The sequence below is a fragment of the Mustelus asterias genome, chromosome 4 (assembly GCF_964213995.1).
Source record: "Mustelus asterias chromosome 4, sMusAst1.hap1.1, whole genome shotgun sequence".
Lineage (NCBI taxonomy): Eukaryota > Metazoa > Chordata > Chondrichthyes > Carcharhiniformes > Triakidae > Mustelus > Mustelus asterias.
Window position 1 is genome coordinate 56,259,576 of NC_135804.1, and position 18,237 is coordinate 56,277,812.

Sequence of the window (18,237 nt, forward strand, 5' to 3'; positions counted from 1 at the left end):
GAGCATCAGATACATGGGAACATCACCACCTGGAAGTTGCCCTTCAAGCCACTCACCATCCTGACTTGGAAATATAATGTTGTTTCTTAGACTATAAAACCATAAGGCATAGGAGCAGAATTAGGCCACTCGGCCCATCGAGTCTGCTCCTCCATTCAATCATGGCTGATATATTTTTCATCTCCATTCTCCTGCCTTTTCCCCATAGCTCCTGACCCCCTTATTAATCAAGAACCTATCTATCTCTGTCTTAAAGACACTCAATGACCTGGCCTCCACAGCCATCTGCGGCAAAGAGTTCCACAAATTCACCACTCTCTGGCTGAAGAAATTCCTCCTTATCTCTCTTTTAAAGGATCCTTTAGCCTGAGGTTGTGCTCTCTGGTTCTAGTTTTCCCTACCAGTGGAAACATCCTCTCCACGTCTACTCTATCCAGGCCTTGCAGTATCCTGTAAGTTTCAATAAGATCCCCCCTCATCCTTCTAAACTCCAATGAGTACAGACCCAGAGTCCTCAACCGTTCCTCTCTTCATTCCAGGGATCATTCTTGTGAACCTCCTCTGGACCCATTCCAAGGCCAGCACATCCTTCCTTAGATGTGGGGCCCAAAACTGCTCACAATTCTCCAAATGGGTCTGACCAGAGCATCCCTGCTCTTGTATTCTAGCCTCTCGACATGAATGCTAACATTGCATTTGCCTTCCTAACTGCCGACTGAACCTGCACGTCAACTTTAAGAGAATCTTGAACAATGGCTCCCAAGTCCCTTTGTGTTTCTGATTTCCTAAGCATTTTCCCATTTAGAAAAGAGTCTATGCCTCCATTCCTCCTTCCGCATAACCTCACACCTTTCCAGATCGTATTCCATCTGCCACTTCTTTGCCCACTCTCCTAACCTGTCGAAGTCCTTCTGCAGCCCCCCTGCTTCCTCAATACTATCTGTCCCTCTACATATCTTTGTATCATCTGCAAACTTAGCAACAGTGCCTTCAGTTCCTTCCTCCAAATCGTTAATGTATATTGTGAAAAGTTGTGGTCCCAGCACTGACCCATGAGGCACACCACTAGTCACTGGCTGCCATCCTGAAAAAGACCCCTTTATCCCCACTCTTTGCCTTCTTCCAGTCAGCCAATCCTCTATCCATGCCAGGATCTTACCTTTAACACCATGGGTACTTAACGTATTTAACAGTCTCCTATGCGGCACCTTGTCAAAGGCTTTCTGGAAATCTAAATAAATCATGTCCAATGGTGCTCCTTTATTTAATTTCCTTGTTACCTCCTCAAAGAACTCTAACAGATTTGTCAGACATGACCTCCCCTTGACAAAGCCGTGCTGACTCAGTCCTACTTTATCATGCAATTCCAAGTACTCTGCGATCCCATCTTTAATAATGGACTCTAAAATCTTGCCAATGACCAAAGTCATCCTAACTGGCCTATAATTTCGCGTCTGCTACCTCCCTCCCTTCTTAAACAGCGGTGTTACATTAGCTACTTTCCAGTCCTCTGGTACCCTCCCTGCCTCCAGTGATTCCTGAAAGATCACCATCAATGCCTCCACAATTTCCTCAGCTATCTCTTTTAGAACCCTGGGGTGTAGTCCATCTAGTTCAGGTGATTTATCCACCTTCAGACCTTTCAGTTTCCCCAGAACCTTCTCCTTAGTGATGGCCACTACACTCACCTGTGCCCCCTGACTCTCCTGGAGCTCTGGCATCCCATTGGTGTCTTCCACCGTGAAGACTGATGCAAAATAACTATTCAGTTCCTCTGCCATTGCTTTGTTTCCTATCACTGTCTTTCTTCCTTGTCACTGAGTCAAAATTCGTGAACTCCCTCCCTAACAGTAACATGGGTGTACTTATACCACATAGACTGCAGCAGTTCAAGAAGCTAGCTCACCAGCACCTTCTCAATGTCAATTAGGGATAGGGAATAAATGCAAGCCTAGCCAGCCAAGCCCACATCCCTTGAATGAATTTAAAAAATATATAGTACATACTGCTGCCACTATATGTCAGTGACGGTGGGAGTGAATGTTTAAGGTGGTGGTGGATGGGGTACCGATCAATTGGATTGTATTGTCCTAGATGGTGTTGAGCCTCTTGCGAGTTGTTGGAGCCATGGTCATCCAGGTAAGTAGAGGGCATTCCATCACACTCCTGACTTGTGCCTTGTAGATTGTGGACAGGCTTTGGGGAGTTACTCACTTCAGACTTCCCAGTCTCTGTTCTTTGCAGCCGCAATATTAATATGGCTGGTTCAGTTCTGTTTCTGGCCAATGGGTAACTTTTTGTTAATTTCATGAGATCTGCATAATGATGACATCCTGAGCAAAACATGGGTTCCAGCACATATGCTTTGTCGAATACATTTACAATAAATTCTTACATAAAACTAGCTGCTTCACATAGGAACCAATCGGATCAGGAGCAGACTATTCAGCCCTTCAAGCCAGTTCAACCATTCATATGAACGTAGGGGCAGGAGTAGGCCATTCAGCCCATTGAGTCTGCTCCACCATTCAATATGATCATGGGTGATCATCCACTTCAAATCCTTTTCCCACACTTTACATCACTGGTATTCAGAAATCTGTCAATCTCTGCTTTAAACCTATTCAAGCACTGAGATTCCACATCCCTCTGGGGTAGAGAATTTGAAAGATTCACAATCCTCTGAGATAGAAAAAGGTCTCATCATCTCTATTCTAAGTGGCTGCCCCCTTATTTTGAAATTGTGATCCCCTGTTTTGAGACTCCCCAGCCAGGGAAACATCATACCTGCATCTATCCTATCTATCCTTTAAAGCATTTTATAGGTTTCAATGAAATCGTCTCTCATTCTTCAAAACCCAAGAGATTACAGGCTCAGTTTCTCCAACCTCCCTTCGTAGGACAGTCCCTCCATCCCAGGAGTGAGTCCAGTGAACCTTCACTGCACTCTCTATGGCAATAATATCTTTCCTAAAGTAAGGAGACCAGATCTGCATACAATACTCCAGGTGTGGTCTAACCAAGGTTCTATACAATTAAAGCAAGATTTCACTATTCCTATACTCAAATCCTCTTGCAATTAAGGCCTTCCTAATTGCTTGCTGTACCTGTATATTGGCCTTCAGTGACTTACGATGAGATCACCCAGGTCCCTTTGTATGTATTTTTGATATATTTATTTATTGCCCAAGTCTTGTTGCATTTGGACGTGGACTGTTTCAGTATCTGAGGAGTCGTGAATGGCGCTGAACATTGTGCAATCATCAGCGAATATCCCCACTTCTGACCTTATGATGGAAGGATTATTGATGAAGCAGTTCAAGATGGCTGGGCCTAGGATGGCAAAATTAAAGTACATGGGATAGGAGGTGACTGAGGAACTCCTGCATTGATGACCTGGAACTGAGATGATTGACCTGCAACCATCACAACCATCCTTCTTTGCACCAGGTATGACTAACAAATGGAAGAATTTCTCCCTGATTCTCAGTGACTCTGGTTTTGCTCAGGCTCCGCGGTGCCACATTTGGTCAAATGTTGCCTTGATGTCAAGGGCAGTCAATCTCACCTCACCACTGGAATTCAGCACTTTTGTCATGTCTGAACCAAGACTATAATGTGGTCTGGAGCAGAGTGACAGGTGGAACCCAGACTGAGCATCAGTGAGCAGAGTATTGGTAAGCAAGTGCCATTCAATAGCACTGTTGATGACCCCCTTCATTACTTTATTGATGATCAAGAGTAGACTGAAGGGGCAGTAATTGGCTAGGTTAGATTTGTCCTGCTTTTTGTGTACAGGACATACATAGGCAATTTCCACATTGCCAGGTAGATATAAGTGTTGTAGATGTACTGGAACAGCTTGGCCAAGGGCACAATAGGTTCTGGAGCACAAGTCTTCAGTACTATTGCCAGAATATTGCCAGAGTCCACTGTCTTTGCAGTATTCAGTGCCTTCAGTTGTTTAATTGCATCATGTAGAGTGAAACAAATTGGCTGAAGGCAGGGATGCTGGGGAGTGCCAGAGAAGGCCAAGATAGATCATTCACTCAACACTTCTGGCTGAAGATTGTTGCAAATATTTCAGCCTTTAACTTTTGCATTTACAACCTTTTACCATTTCATAAATATCCTGCAAATCTATCCTCCTACAAAAATGGATGACCTCACATTTTTCCACATTATATTCCAAGTGCCAAATTCTTGCCCACTCACTAAGTCTGTCCAAATCTTCTTGAAGCCACTTTGCATCTTTCTCCCAATACACATTCCCACCTAGCTTTGTGCCATCCGCAAACTTGGAAATATTACATTTTGTCCTCACATCCAATTCATTGATATATATTGTGAAGTGCAATGGCCCAGGTACTGATCCATGTGGTATCCCACTAGTCACAGCTGCCAATGTGAGAATGACCCATTTATTCCTTATCTGTTTTCTGCCTGGTAACCAATCCTTAATCCATGCCAGTATATCACCTCCTATCCCATGTACTTTAATTTTGCTAACCAACCTCCTGCTGCAGGACTTTATCAAAAGCCTTTTGAAAATCCAAGTACATATATTCATTGACTCTCCGTTATCAATTATGTCAGTAAGATCCTGAAAATATTCTGACAGGTTTGTCAAACAAGAGTTCCCAAACATAAATCCATGCTGATCAAGTCCAATCGGACCATTATTATCTAGGTGCCCTTTTATCATATCCTTTGTAATAGATTACAGCTCAGCCTTCAACACTATTATTCCCATGAAACTCATCTCCAAACTTCGTGGCCTGGGCCTCGGCACTTCCCTCTGCGACTGGATCCTGAACTTCCTAACTCACAGACCACAATCAGTGAGGATAGGCAACAACACCTCCTCCACAATAATCCTCAACACCGATGCCCCACAAGGCTGTGTTCTCAACCCCCTACTATACTCCTTGTACACCTATGACTGTGCGGCAAAATTCCCTTCCAATTCGATTTTCAAGTTTGCTGATGACACCACCGTAGTGGGTCGGATCTCAAACAATGACGACATAGAGTATAAGAATGAGATAGAGAATCTGGTGAACTGGTGTGGCATCAGTAATCTCTCCCTCAATGTCAACAAAACAAAGGAGATTGTCATTGACTTCAGGAAGTGTAAAGGAGAACATGTCCCTGTCGACATTAATGGGGACGAAGTAGAAAGGGTCGAGAGCTCCAAGTTTTTAGGTGTCCAGATCACCAACAACCTGTCCTGGTCCCCCCATGCCGACACTACAGTTAAGAAAGCCCACCAACTTTCTCAGAAGACGAAGGAAATTTGACATGTCAGCTACGACTCTCACCAACTTTTACAGATGAACCATAGAAAGCATTCTTTCTGGTTGTATCACAGCTTGATATGGCTCCTGCTCTGCCCAAGACCGCGAGGAACTACAAAAGATCGTGAATGTAGCCCAATCCATCACGCAAACCAGCCTCCCATTCATTGACTCTGTCTACACTTCCCACTGCCTCGGCAAAGCAGCCAGCATAATTAAGGACCCCACACACCCCGGACATTCTCTCTTCCACCTTCTTCCTTCGGGAAAAAGATACAAAAGTCTGAGGTCACGCACCAACCAACTCAAGAACAGCTTCTTCCCTGCTGCTGTCAGACTTTTGAATGGACTTACCTTGCATTAAGTTAATCTTTCTCTACACCCTACCTATGACTGTAACACTACATTCTGCACTCTCTCATTTCCTTCTCTATGAACGGTATGTTTTGTCTGTATAGCGCACAAGAAACAATACTTTTCTCTGTATGTTAATACATGTGACAATAATAAATCAAATCAAATCAAATCAAAGATTCTATCATTTTTCCTGCAAGGTTAACAGGTCTGTAACTCTTAGTTTTCTCTCTTCCTTCCTTCTTAATTAGCAGGGTGACATTTACTGCCTTCCAACCTGCAGAAACTGTTCCAGAATCTATGGAAATTTGGAAGATGATCACCAATGCATCCACTGTCTCCATAGCTACCTCTTTCAACACTCTAGGATATCAAATATCAGGTCCCAGAGATTTATCAGCTTTTAGTCCCATTAATTTCTCCAACACAACCTTCTGATTTCCTTCAATTCCTCATTCTCCGTAGTCCCTTGGATCTCTAGTTCAGGGAAATTTCTTGTATCTTCCTCAGTGAAGACAGACACAAAGTAATCATTTAGCTTCTCTGCCATTTCTCTATTCCCCATTACAAATTCTCCTGACCTTGCCTGTAATGCATCCACATTTGTCTTAGCAAAACGTTTCCTTTTAACGTACCCATAGAGCCTTTACAGTCCATTAGTATGTTTTTTGTTACTTTACATTCATATTTTGTTCTCCCTTTTGTTATCAGTTTTTTGGTTCTCCTCTGCTGTATTCTAAAATCCCTGCAATCCTCAGATTTACTACTATTTCCGGCAACTTTATAAGCTGTTTAAACATCTTATACAATCCTTAACTTACTTTTTTTAAGTTGACTGACATTTTGTTTTGTGCCTTGAAGGAATGCATAGTTGCTGTAAACTACATACCTTTTAATGTATTCACCCAATCCGCCTGAGCCAATTTGCCGTTCATACCACTTTTACCTCTTTAATTTCCTTTGTTCAAATTTAACACACTAGTTTCAGATTGAACTACCTCAACTTCAAACATAAAGGCCGGGATTTTCCCCCCAAAAAACGAAGTGCCCAATGGGCAGGACAACAGATGTATTTCCCACCTGTGCCTCAGCGTGATTCACTCTGGTATATAGGGGGCAGGGCCTATTCCCACCCGAGAGGCTGGCTGCAGAGTGCAGAGCGGGCCACTGTGCGTGCGCCGTTATGTCAGAACGGAGATCGGTGCAGACGCAGTGGACCCCCCATTGCCAGCTTCCCAATTGCAGGCATCCAATCACTGGCCAGCTCTGCAACCCCTAATTGCTGGCCTTCTGACCCCCCCACCCCCTTATCACTGACCTCCCTGGCCAACTCCAATGTGACACCTCCCGCCCGGCCCCGCCTGATTTCCCCCCACCCCCATGACCAGCCCTAATCCCCCCCCCCCCCCGCTTTCACCCGATGACCAGGTCCAATCACCTCCTCCCTCCCTCTCCCACCGATCCCGATTACAGAGTGGCAGCGAGTCCCTCCCACCAATTGTCCTGCAATAGGCCCCCCTCAGTATGCCTTCGTCCCTCTGGCCCCATCCCCTTGGCACTGCCCAGTGCCAGTGGGCAGTGCCAAGGTGCTCAGTGGGCAGTGCCAGCGCGTCTCTTGGGCAGTGCCAGGTTGGGATCAGGACGCTTGTTCCCCGTTAGTGCGGAGCAGTCGTAACCAACGCTGGAGGTTACAGTGGTCACAAACCTTGCTAAAGGCCCCTCATTGGTGTCTCCCCACCCGCTGCGCTGCTTGAGTAGCACAGCAGGCCGGGATAATCCCAGCCAATCTATCATATTATCGGCACTCATCCCTAAACATTCTTTTACAACAACATTATTAATTGGACCTTTCTCATTACAGAATATTAAATCTAAAATAACCTGTTTTCTGGTCAGTTCCTCAACATATTGCTCTAGAAAATCATTCCAAATACACCCAGAAAGTCATCATCCACAGCATTAGGTGAACCAATCTATAGGCTTATTGAAGTCATCCATGATTACTGTATTACCCATGCTACCTGCTTCTTTAATCTCCCGATTAATACCAAACCCCACACTACCATTACTGTTTGAGGGCCTATAAATAACTCCTATCACTGTTTGCTGGCCCTTGCTGTTTCTGGTCTCTACCTAAACAGATTCCACATTTTATTGTTACAATCTGAGATCCTCTTTTACTCATGTACTGATCCAATCTCTTATTATCAGCGCAACACCACCTCCTTTTCATTTTTTCCTGTTCTTCTTAAAGATCTAATATCCTTGAATATTCAGTTCCCAGTTTGGTCACCCTGCAACTATATTTCTGCAACAGCAATTAGATCATATCAATTTACCTTTGTGCCTTTAAATCATCTACCTTGGTGCAAATGCTGCTTGCATTCAGGTACGGTGTCCTTAATTTTGTCTTTTTGACATTATTCTACATTTGATGCTTATTTGTTGCTTGCCTTTCTTTCACCTGCCTTCTATTTCTACTTGCCACTTTTTTTATTTCTTATTACCAGCTTTACTTCCTTACAATTGAGCTATCCCTCGGGTTCCCATCCTCTTGCAAAGCCATATGAACGGGGTGGGAATGGAGGGATACAAAAGAATGGTCTAGTTTGGACCAGGGAGCGGCACGGGCTTGGAGGGCCGAAGGGCCTGTTCCTGTGCTATATTGTTCTTTGTTCTTTGTTCAAATCTAGGTTAAACTCTCCTCAGCAGCTCTAGCAAATCTGCCTGCAAGGATCTTGGTTCTGGTCCTCTTCAGGTGTAACCCATGCATCTTGTACAGGTCCCATCTGTCCCAGGGCCAGTCTCAGTGCCTCAGAAATTTGCCCTCTTTCCTACACCAATTCTCCAGCTATCCGTTCAACTGATCAATCCTCCTGTTCCTATACTCATTAACGTGGCACTGGGAATAGTCCTGAGATTACTGCTCTTGAGGTCCCGTCTTTTAATTTCCTTCCCCTCTCCTAAGGTCTGCTTTCAGGACCTCATCCCTCTTTCTACCTATGTTGTTGGTAACGATGTGAACCATGACATTTGACTGTTCACCCTCATCCAGAAGGATGTCTTGCAGATGCTCTGTGACATTCTTGATCCTAGCACCAAGGGGGCAACACATTACCCTGGAGTCACGTTTACTGCTGCAGTAATTATTGTCTGATCCTCTGACTATGGAATGCTTATCACTAATGCTCTTTCACTCTTTTTCCTCCCTCATGTGCAGCTGAGCCACCTGTGGTCCACAGATGTGGTTCTGGCTGCACTCTTCTGAGGAAACATCAGTCTCACTGATATCCAAAAAGGAAAACCAACTAGCAAGCAAGATAGACTCAGGGGACTCCTGCACTGCCTGCCTGGTTCTCTTAGATTGCCTGGTAGTGACCTCTTTGCCTGTTCACTCCTAACCTGCACTTCCCTAAATGTGCAATCTGCATAGTTCTCTGCCTCAACAGTAATTCTAGCCACCGCTCAACTTTTGAAACCTGGAGCTCAAGCTTCTGGTTTCTGCAGATGAACTCATCAAGGACAAATGGTGCATCCATGACTTCCCACATACCACAGGATGTACATTCCACTTGGGCTAGCTGATCTGTTAATCCACAACTTTAAAAAACTCTTTATTACAATTAGAATAAGTAGAATAACTTACCAGTTACTCACCCCCAATCAGCTTATTCCCCTATATCAAAGTAAGAGCCAACTACTGGAGGCGTAAAAAGCTAGAAGAAGAAAGGAACAGTTCCTTCACCAAACCTGCACATTACACTCTTCTCCCAAAGCAACACTTCCAGTGCAAAGCAAAACAGCACTGAGGAAATCTGGCTTTTATGCTTCCTGAAAAATAATTGATTCAAACTTCTGAAAATAGCTTAAGCTATCTATCTAATTAACTAACTGCAGTTGTTCTCAGAGATAAGGCTAAAATAAAACTTAACTTCAATTAGATCATGGTTCTTTTGTATCTTGGTTCCATCTATCTGTTTTGATTCCATACCCTTAGAAGTTTTGGATAACAAAAATCTATCGACCTCAATTTTGAAATTTTCAACTGTTTCTTATCCTCAATTGCATCTTGGGAGAGTTCCAGATCTCCGCTACTCTTTGTGTGAAATTGCTTCCTGACATCATCCCTGAACAGCCTAGATTCAATTTTATGGTTATGTTCCCTTGTTCTGAACTCCCCACAGAGGAAATAGTGTCTCTCTAACTACTTTATGAAATCATTTGACCAGTTTAAACAATTTTTAAAAAATCACCTCTTAATTCTCTATACTCAAGGGAATAAAAACCTCATCTATGTACCCTGTCCCCATCATGTTAACCTTTCAGCCTGTTTTCAAATGACACATTATTTATTGGTACCATGGAAAAACATTTGAATTTATAAAGAAAAGCTGCACAGATTAACTCACTACCACATTAATGTACATACGTTGAGTAGATTGGAGAGTTCTAGAAGAACAGATAGCTAAGTGGAGATGAAGAGGTATACACAGAACATTAATGCTCAAAATGCGGGCCTAATTGAACTGGTATTAACAAAAGACACCACAAGTATACAATTAGAGGCAGGAAATAATCACTTTTCATTGCAAATGCTCTCCCACAGACATGATACGAGAGTGTCAACGATTTGTAAAGATGGCAACTGGAAGGGCTCAGAAATAGTTGTTATTTAACAAATGGCTGCAACACTGTTGGAAACCAGTGCTGCCACCTCCTGAGTGTTCTTAAACAATACCATTTTCTTCTGAAGCAACAATAACACAATTATGGAATAGATTTCTAACCATGGAATGCTAACGTATAGGAGATACAGACCTTCAAAAAAGTTATTGTTGCATGGAGTCTTTGGAAGAATCATTATCCTTATAAAGAGTACTTAATCAATCAAGAGAGTATAGATATTTAACTGGAATGTACCACATGCATAACAAAGAGGAAGAAGTAACCTACTGGCTAGTTACCACAGAGGGTTACATGCCCACAATACTACAGAGTTATGTGAGTAATGTCCAATTGCACTGCCACGGTCTGGGGTGCCCAATGGCATGGTTCAATCTGGCCAAATGGCACAATCATGTATTTAATTTTTGGTTTCTAGTTAGCAACCATAGAAATAATTCTGGATGTCTGCACTGGACATTCTTCAATATACCTGTATTAAGAAAAAAAGTCAGGTGCAGAAATGATGTTCTCCCTTTAGATGTTACTAGCACATTCACATTAAAGGCACCTATGGGCAAAATATCAATTGTGTTTCAATCTTTTCTCCATTTTGACATTTTCATTGTTGAACATTGGAATCTGAATAGGTTCCCTGTTTCAGAAACCGAGCTCTAACCATGCACTTCTAATTCTATCACACAAGAAGAACATTTTGATATTTTTAACTGTATACCCTATTCTTGGATCTGCTGTGATGTGGCTCAGAATAAATTGAGAATAATTGGGAATATGTTGCTTTATCAGAAAAAAAGAAGAAAGAACATGGGGGTGATTCTCCCATTCCGACCTGCTAATTTTTTGGCGGGTCGGGAGATACCCATGTGTGCCAATTCGCGGGATTCACGCATGCGTTCCCAATGCACACGCGTCTCCCACGGCCGGATATCCAGCGCGGTCGGGACCATGCAAGAAACCAGCGGGAACACCAGATAAGTCTATTTTTAATGTAATTGAAATGCCCGGGACTGAATTCTCTGGGCCTGATAGCATCTTCCACCCCGCCAGTACAAATTCACTCTGGCGGGGTTTAGATAGCTTCCCACTTTCGGGGAACTAGCGGGAGATCCCGCTGGAGTGAATGGGGGCAACTGGGGACCCCCAGGGGGTCAGGAGGCAGGAGGGTGGTGCCCCCTATGCATGGGCACCCTGGCAGTGCCCAAGGGGCAAAGTGCCCATGGCCAGGGGGCACCTTAGCACTGCTCACTGGGTGGGGCCTAGGGGCAGGGTCAAGGGGGCAGAGCTTAGGGGACAGGGCTAAGGGGGCAGTGCCAAAGGGGTGGGGCTTAGGGGCAGTGCCAAGGGGCGGAGCCAGCTGGGAGCAGGGCATAAAGGGAGATCGGTGGGGTGGGTGGGTCCCACTGCCACTCTGCATTAGGACCCGGTTGGAGCTGGAGGGAGGCCAGCGATCGGGGCGGGCTGGGGGTGTGGTCGGCTGGGGGTATCTGTCTCCCGTGGGGTGGGTCTGCCGGGGTGCGGGGGGGGGGGGGGGCGCTCCGGGACAGGAAGGGGGGTCGGGGTGGCCTGGGAGTGGTCGTGGGGTCCGCGATTGGACCATGGGGTGGGTGAGGGGCCAGCACCGCGGAGGTCCCGGGCTGGCCAGCAATTGCGCTGGCCAACAAACTGCAGGCTGATAGATCAGGGCCACCGCGCATGCGCGGAGACTCCGAACTGTCAGACTATGGCGTGAATAGGCCTCGCTCCCCAAGATTTTAATGATATTCATGATTGTGACTTCTGCATTGCACAGAATATGGGAGATTCGAGTCTGAACTCCCACTGAAACTACAATCGTATTTACACCATTTCTCCCGTGAATTCAGCACTTAGAACCTTTTTGGGAGAATCGCCCCCCTTGTTTTTACATAGCACCTTCCATGGCATAATCAAAGCACAAAGTACTTTACAGTCAATGGAGTACTTTTGAAATGTAATCACTGTTATAATGTAGAAAATGCAGCAGCCAATTTGCAGATAGCAAGCTCCCACCGACATCAATGTGATAACATGGTCAGATAAACTATTTCAATAATATTGGTTACAGGATAAATATTGAGTAACACATAAGGGAGATCACACCTGCTTTTTTTCAAGTGCCATGGGAACTTTGACATCTACCCAAGAAGGCAGGCAGGATTTCATTTTACCGTTTAAAGCAAAAGATAGCCTCTCTGACAGCAAGAACTCCCTCAGTAACTCACTGGAAAATGAGTCTAGATATTGAACTTTTGCCTCTGTATAGACCCACAACCTCAAGAAGTGAGTACTGACAGGAGTATATTTTATACCATGTAACTGCTGCGAAGTTGGAACTGATGGTACGACTGCAGTAAATAGATCCAATGATGAATAATTCCTCTTGGATGGTGAATTGGCATCATTTTGTTTTTGAAAGTATGATTTTTCCAACTTTCAACTGACTGGAAACTTTGCAATCTGACTTAGACAAACTGCTTAAAAATGCAAAGCCACACTCAAAGGTGAGATGAGAAATAAATAACTCACCTTTAGGAGAGTGAAGAGAAAGACATCTCCTATCATCCAGACACCCATTGACACTTGCAACTGTCTAAGAGGGACATTAAAAATGCAAAGTACTGGATATTGAGATAATGGATGCGATAGACAAAAACATCCAAAAACTCTTGGAAATACACAATAGGTGAAGTATTTCAAAGCAAGGCTGCCCAGCCACTGGATGAAGACACAGATAGTCTCAAGAAAGTCCTCAGCAGGAGAAACAGGCTGAAGACTGCTCTTTCCCTCTCTCTCTTGAAATATACATGTTGCCCAGTTCAAAAAGCCAGCTAAAACCTACCAATGAAATGACTGCTGGGATTCTCCCTAAGAAAACCAAGTGCCCAACAAGCAGGAAAAGGGGAAATTTTCTTGCCCGTTTTTTGGGCGTACTTATTTTCACGAATCTCTGGTACTCTATGCCTCAGGGGGATTCATGCCAGTATGTGGGGGTAGGGCCTCATCCCACTGGAGAGGCTGGCAGCATAGGGCTCAGTGAGCCATTGTGCATGCACCGATCTGTCAGTGGGGAGATCGCGCATTGCCCACCCCCTCCATCGTCGGCTTCCCAATCGCTGGCCTGCCGATTGTTTACCAAACCACCCTCCTCTCAATTGCCAGCCTCCCCGACCCCCACCTCCGATCACCAGCCTAGCCATCCCCCCAACCACCTCCCCCCTCCATCCCACCGATTGCTGGCCTCCTTGACCGCTCCCACCCTTGGCCAGCCTCAATTGCCAGCCCCCCCACCTGATCTCTCCCTCCTCATGTGCAGCCCTGATCACCTCCACCCTCCCTCTCCCATCGATCCCACTGACATCCTGGGGGGACGCCTCAAAGGCTTCTGTCCCCACCAGCGGGATGATCATGTCTGGTTCCCATTGATGGGGGTGGACCAGTTGTAATCCTGCTGGTGGTAACCTCTCCTGGCTGGGGGGAGACACTAGCTGGCCCGGAGACTAGCGATTTCAAAGTTATAATGAAGCTTGCGGTGATTTCCGGAGCTGATTACGTCAGAAAACATTGCCTGGGATACTCGTGATCAGCTGGACGCGAGTTCCTCTACAGGCCCTACTGCTGATGTCTCCCGGCCCTCTGTGCAACCCGAGCAGCACAGTGGGCTAGGAGAATCGCCCCCAAGATTTCATAATAATTGAAAATTCTGACTGCATCCAAGATACCAGCTAACCCAAATTGGCTGCAGTGTTTAAAATCTACACGTCAAGGGCAATCAGAGGATACTTAACTATATATTATTTTACCTTTCTGGACTCTAATTCCTCTTATTTCTGATACCCATTTATGCGTGTTCCTGAATGAATGCATGAAGGCTGAATGCTTGACGTTGCATTTTCTTATTTTTCTCAAGTTTCGTGGTCATTAAATTTGCTCTTTCTTTGACTCAAGATAATTTTGTTTGATTGGCACTTTATTGATCACAGCTTAAATTATTAAATATATTGTGATTTGGAAAATGCATACACTCATGATAAAGGAACTTAAAACTTTGTTGTGATCAACCAAGTAGGTTGAAGAGAGTGGAACCAATTCCCCCTTTCTCATCTGGTCGTAACAGGTTTGTACATTGATTCCTCCACAAGCTCAGAATGAACATCAATAAACTACTTCTTTTCTCTGAAGTCCTACAACTCAAATAAGATGAGAAAGAGAAATAGAGTAAAAGAGATATTGGATAGATAAATATATAGGAGGCTACTCATCTAAATCGGGTAAATCAAGTTAACTGTAGCTACTTATCATTTGTTGAGGTCAATCAGATGGCAGCTGCAACTGCACCTAAATTTCACACTCTTAAATCCAGATCAATAACAATTTTTCTTTCTATATATTTTTAATCTGTAGCAAAATCTGACACTTTCAACTATGTGTAGACACTGAAATAATTCATAGTTTTGGAGTCAAGTATATTATCTACATTCAGGTACAGTATACTTTCCAATTTGTGTTGGCATGTATTATAATACTATCTGTCTGAAGGTATGTTATCTAAAGAGAGGGACAGTATTATCTGTAATCGGGTAGACTAAAGTATTTAATCTGCATTAGATATACTATAGTATTTCATAATCTCTACTGGAGCACAGGTTCAAAATTGGAGCAAACTAGTTTTTTTTTTAAGATAAAAGCGGATGCTGGAATCTGAAACAAAAACAGAAAACACTGGAAAACCTCAGCAGGTGTGACAGCATTTGCGGAGAGAGAACAGAGCTAATGTTTCAAGTCTGGATGACTCATCATCAGAGTTAAAGAGAACTGGAAATGGGATGAAATTTATACTGTTGTGGAGAGTGGGACTGGAGCAGTAGAGGCTGGATAGAGGGCCAGCAATAGATGGAGGATAGGGAGAGATTGATAAAGATGTCAAGGACAAAAAGACAAAGAGAATTTAAATGGTGGTGATTATGGCTAAGAAGAATGCTGATAGTGGCACATTAAGAGATCAGAATGTATTAATCGCAGAACAAGGATAGGCAGAATGTCAAGTGACAACCTGGAAGAGGTAACAGATGGTCCTAGTGGGGTGGCATGGGAGGGAGGGGAGATAGAAAAAAGATGGAAAATAGGATGGAAAAATGATTCAATGGAAGACATGGAAATAAATAAAAAATGGGGTGAAGGTGGAGGTGAGAGTTCACAATCTGAAGTTGTTGAATTCAATGTTAAGTCTGGAAGACTGTAATGTGCCTCATCCGAAGACGAGTTGCTGAACATTGCAGCAGGCCAAGGATGGACATGCAGCCATAAGAACAGGATGGTGTGTTGAAATGGCAAGCAATAGGAAAGTCAGGATCCTGCTTGCGGACAGACGTAAGATGTTCTGCAAAGTGGTCACCCTGTCTGTGTTTAGTCTCTCCAATGTAGAGTAGACTGCTTTTACAACCTGCATTAAGGTTAAGCGTTAACCTGCCTTATAAGATGAATTTGTGTAGTTTACATAGGAATACACTACAATATTTTATGATTTGTATCAGAGTACACTGCAGTATCTTATCTGTAGTATGTACACCACAGCCTTGGGCGCAATGACAGCAATTTTAACTCAGGGATCTCCCTTAGGATGTTGGTCTGGTGGCTGCATCTTTTTGCTCTGGAAAAAGTGGTGTTCACTCTCAGGATGGTGATTTCAGACATCATTCTGGTGAAGATATTCATTATTATCTCTGTCCTTTAAAACCTTTGAAATGCCTTGGTCACTTTGATATCCATGCCCCATGGACACCTGCAAGCATTCAAAATCACCACAGCACTCCATTCAACAGTAGGGATTGGCCCTGATTAATGTCATAAGCTCCAGTTATTAAATTACCTCTTTAAAGTGCTCTTATAGAAAAGACTTGTCACTTTTACCAAGGAGATCCCCTTGCTTTCTCTCATAAGGTCCAGCTGCTCTAAAACCTTTCTGAAATGCTTTGATTGATAGCAGGGACTGAGCTTCACCAGGGAATTCCACTTTAACATTGAAAGAGTAGCACCTGATTCTGGCCCCTTTGAGGTTCTTTAATGGACAGCAGGGATTGAGTTTCATTGGGTAGTTCCCCTTTTAACATTGAAAAAAGGTGGGTCCGCCACAGACATTGCCCACAACATTATTGACTGCCTTACCCCTCCACCACCCAGACTGATCATGGGCCCCTCCTCTCATTTCCCCCCACTGATCTCAAGCAGAGAGCCGTTGGACACTAGGCACTTACCTCCTCACTAGCCCTCATTAATGGAGTGCTCGAATCGGACTTGTAAGGAGCATGTCTGTTTTGCACCGATTCCAGATGGGCGAACGCGGTGGTAAAGGGGGAAGTGCCGGTAAGGTTGGGTGTGCAGCCCATTAAGTCAATTTAAATGCATGCAAATGCACTTAAATGGCCGTTGCACCCGCTTCGGTTGCAGTCCCAATCGCAGCCATTTTCAGGCCTTGGTAAAGGGGAAACCGGCACGGAGGCGGGAGCAGATCGCGCTACTCACCTCACGCCCGACTTTGCCAAGTTTTCGCATGTGAAAACAGCTGCAACGCAATAGTAAAATTGGACCCACTGTGTCTGTTCTCCTTGCTAGCAGGTAATAAAAAGCTTAAATGATTTGAGTACTCACTGTGCATTATTTGAGTTCATCCTCAACAGGGGGAGTGGTGGAGGAGTGACCCATTGTTTCAGTGATAGGGGAGGATGCCCCTCTGTGCTGAGGGGTTGGGGTGCTTCCCTTGTCAGCGGAGGTCACCATGTCTGTTGTGGGATGAAGGGGGTCTGTCTCTCAGCGCTGAGATCAGACACCCTTTAAAATGGTGACCCAATATCTGTAAAGCCAGGTTGGCCAACATGTTTTGCGCTATAGATATTTTTAAAGGTGGGAGAATCCAACCTGACAGGCACTGCTAATGCCAGTGGGAAACACTCCACTGGCATTAGCAGTTGAGTGCAGTCAGGTGAATCGTGCCCTACATTTCAGAACTACCTCACTGATTGCGAATATTTAAGGAACATTGTGAGGTCCTGAAAATTCCGGTCAAGGTCTTGTTTTAACATCTCATCTGATCGATGGTGTTGGGGATAATACATTATTTAATCAGGGGAATGGACATGCTACTGGGGACGCTTTCAGTAATGTGCTAAGTATTATGGCTCTATGATACAATGTATGATATTGCAAATACAGTGTCAGTATCATTGTATTCAATACACAGTTGTTAGATACATCTATACAACATTGCCAAATAGAAAGCCTATTAGGATGACTTATAATTGTAGCATAAATTCAAAAAAAGAGCAGGAGGAGGCCATTCTGCCCCTTTTTTTTTGTTTTTATTCCAATTCAATCAAATCAAGTCCGATTCAGAATCTCAACAAGTTGAGACATTCCCAATCCAAGCTGACAAGACAGGGCTCTCACCTCCTGTCTTGGGCTTGATCTACATGATCCAAGCTGATTGGAGTAGGCATAGCTCCTCCTCCAAGGCTTGATCTCATTTGTATCTTAGCCAAAAGGCCAAGATGCCGCTTTTAAAAATTGCTTCAAATGAAGCTAAAATGTAACCTAATGACTTCAACCAAGCACAGCATGTCAATACTACACTTAATCTTAGCCAAAAGGCCGAGAAGCGATGCCCCTTGAAGCTGCTCTATCATTTAATAAAATCATGGCTGATCTAATAGTAACCTCAAATCTGCATCCAGCCTACACCCGATGACCTATCACCAAATTTGTTGCCAAGAATGCATCCAACTCTGCCTTAAAAATATTCAAAGATTCTGCTTCCACCCCCTTCCAGGAATAGAGTTCCAAAGACTCACGACCCTTTGTGTGAAAACATTTCAGCTCATCTCCATTTTAAAGG

General features: G+C 44.1%; 1 non-coding gene across 1 annotated transcript; it reads right to left on the bottom strand.

Annotated features, from left to right (window-relative positions):
- Positions 1-17,806: 17,806 nt before the first annotated feature.
- LOC144493202 (U2 spliceosomal RNA) lies at positions 17,807-18,005 on the bottom strand. Its single transcript, XR_013497686.1, has one exon. It is a non-coding gene; the product is annotated as a U2 spliceosomal RNA (small nuclear RNA).
- Between the last annotated feature and the right edge of the window lie 232 nt (positions 18,006-18,237).